Genomic DNA, 8898 nt, shown 5'->3' with positions numbered 1-8898 from the left:
AAGTGAATGTGTATTCAGTAAACTCAATTTGAATTAAGCGACGGCGGTATCTCGCATCGGCGAAAAACGAACTGATTTTCAGTGATTGTGAATGATGTAGTGAAGTGTGTTAAAGCGGAATAGCCAAGAATTAAATTATATCTAATAATAAAAATACTTAATAGCGTTCAGAAGCATAGCCAAGATTCAAAATTCGGAGATTAGCTCATTCCAAACTTTACAACTGAAAAACGATTTAAAGTTTTAACTTTGATCTAGAAATCAACGATGGTATATACATTGCCACATCAACATTTTGCCATATTAACTCTATCGAGTTGTCTACTTATCTAACAAGTAAGATATATCTGATATTGCTTATTGTTGTATTAAACATATTCAAAATATGGGTTTTTTTTTGTGAATAGTATATTTAGTTTATATTTAAGGATTAATACTCTTAAATGTGATTTTAGGCCCTCAATAAATGGATAAAGTATGGCTTTTAAAATATCGGTGTCTCTTTCTCTCTCTTTGAGGTATTCACTCGTTTTTATAGAAGATACTTATGAGTTATCTGTTGTCTATAATTAACAAGTATAAAAATGCTTGTCTGAAAAATACCAATAAGAGTATATTTTAACATTGAAATAAATATGTTTTCTACAGAAATTTTTTCACATTTTTATTGCATTTTTAGTGCAATTAGATAGCACTTTTTTATTTATCATTGGTTTTTTTTTTAATTCAAAGTCAAAATTCAAAGTTAGCTGACACTTTTTCCTCCAATTGTCTAAGAACCATGTTATATAGACGTTATATTAATATCGTCGAACATCATATATAATTTTGCTTTTCAATTTTTTAATTTACACTGTAAATAACAACAACTGTGATGATAGACCATTTAAATCTTATTTTTATTTTTATTTATATTTATATTTATTTTTTATAGAAAAAAATTGTTTTGTTGACATTTATAGTAATTTAGTCACAGAAAAGTTTTAATTGCTTGCAAAGCTTGAAATAATTAATTCCTATTTTGGGTCGCATGAGTTATAATTGTGTTTTCAACTACACAGTTTTGAGCATTCACATATGATGAGTTCAGATGTTTTGATATCCATTTTCTATTTTTAGAAGGGACAGATACTGGTCTCTGAAATTTTTGTTAAAAAGCATCTAAAACAGTATCTTTCTTGTACCATAAAACAAATCCAGTGATCATGTTGATATCCTCTCTGATCAGTACAAGGTGTCTTTAAAGACTGTTGATGAATCTCTTAATTTGTATTTACCATAGACTCTAATAGTTTTCATTTTAAGGTTCCTCCCATATTGAAAAGCGATAATTGCTCCGATAGTTAGACCGTTTAGCTGTTATAGATTATATTGATTGTCTCCCATTTTGTCGTTTCCGTTTGTTTCTGTTTAACACACAAAAAAAAATCTTATAGAGTTTATTTAGCTTGCATATATTTATTGAGCATCATCTCTAGAATTCTAAATGTTTTGATAATGCAAGACACTGATTAAGCATTAAACGACTTTCAGCAAAAGAGTATAGAACTAAATAATTTCAATTTTATTTTTAACCTATTGAATATGGACTAATTATGTCTAAATCTGAAGTTGAGGTTTTTATGTGTTAGGAATTTTCAGATTCTTTTAGTTTTTTTAGCATACGCCTCTTATACTCGTATATGTATGGGACGTAATTTATTTGAATAAATAAATAAATCAAATTTTGATTTTTTTCATTTTTAAAACATAAGGATAAACATTTTTCAGGGGTGTATTATTGATAATAAATTTTGTTTCGTTTTTGAACGTTCTATGCTTTAGAATATCCAATATTATCAAATATGTCAGAGTATTGAGGGATTATCATATGCAGTGTTTATGAATGTGAAAGCGGAAGAACAACATCAAAACTTTAAGTAAAGTTCAGTATAAGAAGTCATATGTTTAATATTTGTCGTAATAGAGCACACGGTTACGCAATATACATTAAAGTATGGGCATGACAAGTGTGAGTCTTGTATTTTTAACAGTATAAATAATTAATACTTTGACTAGGATAGTTTAATGCTGTTGGTGTAAAAAAACAGTTCAGACAGTTTTTAAAAAAATCATCCCAATGATTTACTAATGCATTGTTTGTGTACGTATCGTAGACTACCTTTTCATAGATATCTAGTAGTTTTACAAATATGGCAAGTAAACAAACTACAAGATAACATATATTATATTTGATGTTCTAGACAAAACTGAAGATCATGTGTTAAATCATTATTTAAAAAGAGGCCTTCACATTATACATTAATGAAAAAAGCGGTATAGTTTTTCAAATTTAACATAATATCTGGCAAATAGAATTATGTGTGCATATAATAGCCTCTCAGATATAAAAGCTTTAAGCTTTTATTTAGTTTTGATATCTCATATTTATTCAACTCGTATATTGTGATGATAAAAGTAATAGGTTTATTCATTAATTCATTCTAAGTTTGATTAATTCATTAAAAACATTCGAAATACCTAATTTAGAACCTACAGTGTTCACTTTTTTCTTTGAGTGTACTACTCTTACGTGATTTTGTAAGTTTACGTTTTGCTTAATTACGGAAAAATCGTAGTAATCCTACCAGCATAGTAACTGCTCGCGGGCGTAGAAACGAGCATTCTGAAGACGACTTGGGACTAATTTGCAAATCTTTTGCCACATGTCACGATGCGATGCTCACACAAACAAGGCGGAGGTGTATCTAGCCCATTTGAATGTAAAAGTTCAATTTTCTGAAATGAAAACAGTGTGGCATTCAAATTGTTTAAATATTTTCGAATTAAAAGAAATTTACACAAATAAATTTTTATACATATATTAATTGGAATAACTTAAATTTAATGGTTTGTTCCTTAAATACCATTTATAATTCTATCTAATCCATAGCTACTGCCACGCGAGTAGTCAAAATTTTTTGAAATTTCAGTCCGATCTCAATTACTTGATCGCAGCACCTAAATCAATTGATCGAGATACAAAAGAAAAGATACGTATCATAAAATTTTTTTGTATTTACACACAAATTTTAATTGGCAAAATCCCAAATATTTTCAGCAAATTTTAATTAGTGCGCGCGGCTATGTTCGTACTAATCGAAATAATAAATTTGCAAATAATTTATTCTGTCAGCCTGCCAAATGACACAAAAAATAGCCTTAATGGAACAAAATAACATTGAAATGCATAAATCCATTAGAATGGGTCTCCATTCTCAACGTCTTGGCGACTCTAAAAATTTGTTTTCGTTTTGTTATTCAAATTAAATTTGACTGTTTAGTAAACATACTTCAAACAGACTTTTCTCATTAAATCTTTTTCGCTTTGATAGCTCACACCTATGAATGAGGGTATGCAGTCTAGGGTTTTTGCTCATCTGGCTATTGTTTGAAGAGCAGAAAATCAAGTCACTGTATTATGGTAAAATTTGAAGAAAGTTAGATTTATGTATAAGCATTTCTTCTGTAATTCCAAACATTATTCTAAAAGTCCCCACAGGTACGGCTAACACGATTTTAAAAAAAGTTCGATTCAATAAGTTTTAATGTACGTTATGCTCTCTTTAGTGATATATTATATATACACACATATTTGTAATTAAACGTTAAATATATTTCAATATATTCGAAAGTAATATATGTGTATAATAAAAATTAAAGACGGCAAACACGATTTTAAAAAAAGTTCGATTCAATAAGTTTTAATGTACGGTATGCTCTCTTTAATGATATATTATATATACACACATATTTGTACTTAAACGTTGAATATATTTCAATATATTCGAAAGTAATATATGTGTATAATAAAAATGAAAGAATTAAAGAATAAATGAGTACCTTAGTTGCTACATTGTACTACCATTGAATATTAGTTATACTGATTATTTCTATAATTTATAGTGTGTTAGGCCTCTTTGTAAAATATATATATATAAAATAATTTATTTTTGTGTGAGTAAATTAATTTATTTAACAATCCTCTCTTTCCTATAACAACTATACAGATGGTTGAACAACAAGAAGCGGAGTTTAAGCCGGCGTCTACTGTGCTGAGCTTCATATAATAGAGTGGCCTAAACTTCTTAACCACTATAGCGTGTTTTACGCGAAGTTTTTCTATTAAAAAGGCAATGAAATTTGTTGCATTAAAAGTACAAAAAATAATAGTTTGGATTATGATAGGGTTCGGAGTCCTAAGGTCCCAGTAGGGTCCGCTAATAGTGTTAACAATAAATGTTATAATATCATCTACCCAGTTTAGAAATATTAATAATTTTGGATGGGAAAATGAGGTCTAAAAGATGTCTATAAGGTCTATATTGAATTATTGCAAATTTAATAAATGAAATTTGTAGTTTTTTCGTAAATACAAATATAAAAATTGTTTATATATCCATGAAATTACATCATCGGTCTATGGTCTGTTTTTAAAAATATAAAGGTAGGTGTTTCAAACTAACATATAATATAATTTAATTTGTTAAATTATTCCTCCCTAATCAATTGGATTTATTTTAGATTAAAAGTTCTTTAATTCGATAAGTCAATACTGGTTGGTTAATAGAATTTATTATCGGAAAGATATATAACAAAATTGAGTGTGAAATGCGTATCGGTGCGGTATTCGTTCTGTTATGCGCCCTTCCTTTTCTTAGGTGATCTCACCCATTTCAGGTCTCATTGCCAGTCTATCTATCTCTCTGAGCTATATATTTAATCATCTCAATTACAGATATATTTTACTCACCTAAAAAGTAAATAACCTTACGTCAAAAACAAATATGTTGAACTATAAAAAATTCTAAGTCAAAAAATAAAATTTGAAATGGATTGGAGAACCCCTCACTCGTGTAGCTTTAAATTATTATGTCAGAGATGGTGCGGGATTAGTTGTACTCGTATGTTAAGTATTATTATTTCATATTGTTGTTGTTGTTGCTGTCATTGTTGCAAATACTCATGCATTATTTAAAACGCGACGACGGGCAACAAAAATTTTCAACTGAGACCGCTGACAGTGACTGCAATTTACGATTAAATCTGCTTGTTGCGCTTATGTAGCGCTAATTGAGGCCCCTGCGATATGAGGACGATCCGCATCTGCCGCGCAGCAGTTTCATCTCAAAGATGCTGCCGTTGCAGCAAGAAAATTAAAAACAAAAAAACATAAAACGAGAAAATGATTAAAAAACAATTTTCATTAATGTGTACAGAAAAATTCAAAATTAAATTTTTTGTTTACAAATTCGTTTTATTTGTGCTCTGCTATTTTCATTTTTCCCACTTTTTAATTTTTTTTTCAATTTAATTTTTATTTTACAATGAATTTATTTATTCAACTACAACATCTGGGACAGTGCTTTTATTTTTGGATTTTTACTTCAAATTTGTTGTTTTAGCCCTTTTTGTTGCATCAAGCGGCAGAGGCGGGGCAAAAAGCGCGCTCAAGAGTACTCAGATTTGTAGTTTATTATTTTTAGAACAACAAATTTCCAACAATTTTCTTAAAAAATTTCTCTAAATTTATGTTTGGCAACTCATCAAAATTGTTGTACTTATTTCAATTAAAAATTTTTTTACTCGTTAGAGATATCAAGTGAAACCGAAGTATTCCAAGCTCAGCTATAGCTAATGGTTCGAGGGCCGTTTTCCAAATGTAAGCCGTAGGTTTCTTAGTTTCCTTTTTTCTTCAAAAAGTGTTAAGTTTAGTGGATAAAATGCTTTTGAATTGTTCATTATTCTATTATGTACGTTATTATGTTATTATTTTCACACAATTCTGCATACATTGTGGTTCCTAAGTACTGGCAGTTTCTTGGTTTTAATGAGACATATCAGTGAGATTTTTAGCTATTAATTTTCCTAACAGTTTCCAAGCCATTTACAATATGTATGTATGTATAAATATTTAAACTTCTACTCTCGTATATGTTTAAGGTTACCTATGTACATTCATATTTATGTGCATGTAATTACATTATCTTTGATATGTAACAGTTCCCATGTTGTTGATAGGGTTTGTACGTATATGGAGACTAAAACGAGCCATTTAAGTCAATACATAAAAAAAAAAATGAGCAAGCAATGTCACTCCATCACGTGTCAGACAGTTGTGTAAAGTAAAAATTTACAGAACCGGAACAGTATCTGAATATAAAGAGGAAATGTAAGTCTCAACTCTTTTGCAATTAAGACAACATACGAAGTACGCAAGATATTAAAACTAATAGACGGTTAGAATAAAATACTATAAATTAAAAGCCACAACAATAAATTGAAACCTTGAAAACAATTTCCCATTGTTTCAATTATTCACCAATATTAAAATTTTCAAAGCAAAAAACCGTCACGGCAGATACAATAAAAGTGCAAAGAGACGACAAGTTTTTGATCATTTTTTCTCGTTTGCAGAGTCAAAACTCAAAAGAATTGTAAACAATTGATCAATCAAAAAAAAATTATTTTTATTTAAAATAATTGTTTTTGTTTTACTGTAAATAATTACATCAGTAAAGTGGTTTTAATGAATGCACTCTGCGAGGCTACTGGTGCGCGATCGTCTTAACTTTCGATGTACCTACAGCCAACTAATCGATTGCGTGGTAGAATTGAAGTCATCGGACTTCAAAGTGTCAACACTTTAATTTCTAAATAATAATCGATTATCTATTTAATACAATAACAGTTATTCAAAGACCTGTGCGTAAAAATATTTAAAGTGTTTTTTTTCTTCTTCTTCTTGCGTTGTCATGATGTTTCTGTTGATAATATCGCGACAAAAACAATGACGACGATGACAGTTTTTAGTGCCGGTGGTGGTCATTGTGGCTAATTTTAATTAAACATTTCTTCCTGTTGTTTTCACATTTTGTACTTCGGTTCAGATATATTTGTTGTTGTTTCTGTATTCGAATTAGTGGATTTTAAATGAATGTTTTATATTTTTTCCTTCCCTACGTAACTAACGTTAAGCAATTCCAAGCGATTTTGTTCACTACACAAACACTCAGTAGCGGATTTGAGTAAATTCCAAGCAGTGTGAATGCGCATATATTAAATTATTTATTATATTATAACAAAGAGAGCATCCACAAAAAATTTTTTTTTGAATTAATCTACTATTTTTTTTTTTTGAAAATAACACTTTCTTCTTATTTTATTTTTTCGTGTCCATCCATTTCTTTAACTGACACTAGCAGAAGAAATAGAGAAGTGCTTGAATACCCACTATCAATAAGACATGTTTTTTCCCAATTTCAGCATCCATCTATTTTCTTTTTAATCAAACAATTTTCCTTTTCTGGAAAATTTGAAACAACTACAATATATGATTTTGAGAGAATTATTTATAAGTAATATTCAAGTCCTCGCAGTAATATTATAGCAACTATAAAAAGACGTTTTCCATATATTTAAAATTACCCGTAATTAGCGGCTTTAGGTTACTGAAATGCAAGTTGAACCGTCAATGAATCGTCAAACGGAAGTAGTTGTAGCACTTGCTTGATAGATTCGTATAAGTGCCGCCATATTTAGGCAGTCGAAGCTGAAGCTCATTATGCGCTTAGAAATTGTAAAACCGATCGCACCGAGCATTTGCAGTGACAAGAGACAATGTTTGCGTTTTCATTTGAATACGAAAATGATGATCGCAAGCGATTTGTTTGTGATTGGATTGAAATGTGACTTGACTTTTTTGCTGTGCAGTTTTTCTAGTTTTTTCTTTTTTCTTTTTGCTATTTTACGTTTGACAATTGGCCTGCTATGCTAAGTGATCAGCACTGTTATCAGCCTTAAGTGGATGTCCATATATGTGCGCGCGCAATTTCATTTCAAAATGGACGGGGAAATCCATCACCATAACGCAGTAGCAGTAGCAGCAGCACAGTTCAGTATTGTGAGGTCAGTTACTCGATTTGCACGACTCAATATGCAACACTGTGCGCGGCATACTATGAAAAGTGCAGAGCTTCACTTCGGGCAGTTTAGGCAACTCAGGTTGTACTAATAATTTTTACCCTTTTGGCAATATTTTTGCAGTTCAACTGAATAAATATAACAGTTAACCGGCAATTTGACTGCAAATGCCATTCTTTTTCTATCTTTTTCGTTTTTTTTGTTATTTCTTGATTTATGCTGAGTGGATTTTTGCTTAGTACGCGAGTGACGTGGCAACAAATGCTAAAATAAAACCGAAAGCCATAGATACCCAAACATAAATCTGTTCAACTGATAGCGAGTATCATCGCTACCGAAATCACACAAATTAAACTAAATTAAATTAGTAACAAAAAATGCGCGTACCATCGCCATGTTGACGATTTCAACGAATTTATCTGTACTTTCATCTTTTTGTTTCAACGATGCTTCACTCAAAGTTTGACGCAGAAATGTCAAGAGAACGACCCTCGGCCCTCATTCTTCTGTGTTACACAGACGCAAGAGTGCAATGTCATTTCGAAGACTTCATTTGAATTTGCATTTTAATGTGTTTGGGAAAACGTTTAACGTTCTCAGCTGAAATGGACACCATTTGATTTGAAGTTATTTATGGGTGCAATTGCAATGAAGTTGAGTACTCGTTAAATATCTATGTGATACTATTGTCATGATGGTTACACTAGTTCGAAGTTCGAATCTAAGGCGATAGCGGCGTCAATAAAACTAGTTCACATGGGAAAATTTAACCCTCACATGACAGCTTGTGTATAAGCTATTCATATTATTTCTATCTATAATATGATAACAATGGTTAATTCTCAGTTGAGAAAACTTCACTAATAAAGACGTTTTAATTTTAGATATATTTTAAGAACGGGGTCTTTTGTGATGACAAATGTTTATACCATTCTT

The sequence above is a fragment of the Teleopsis dalmanni genome, chromosome 1, assembly GCF_002237135.1.
Source record: "Teleopsis dalmanni isolate 2A chromosome 1, ASM223713v2, whole genome shotgun sequence".
NCBI lineage: Eukaryota > Metazoa > Arthropoda > Insecta > Diptera > Diopsidae > Teleopsis > Teleopsis dalmanni.
Note: the sequence above shows the minus strand (reverse complement) of the source record.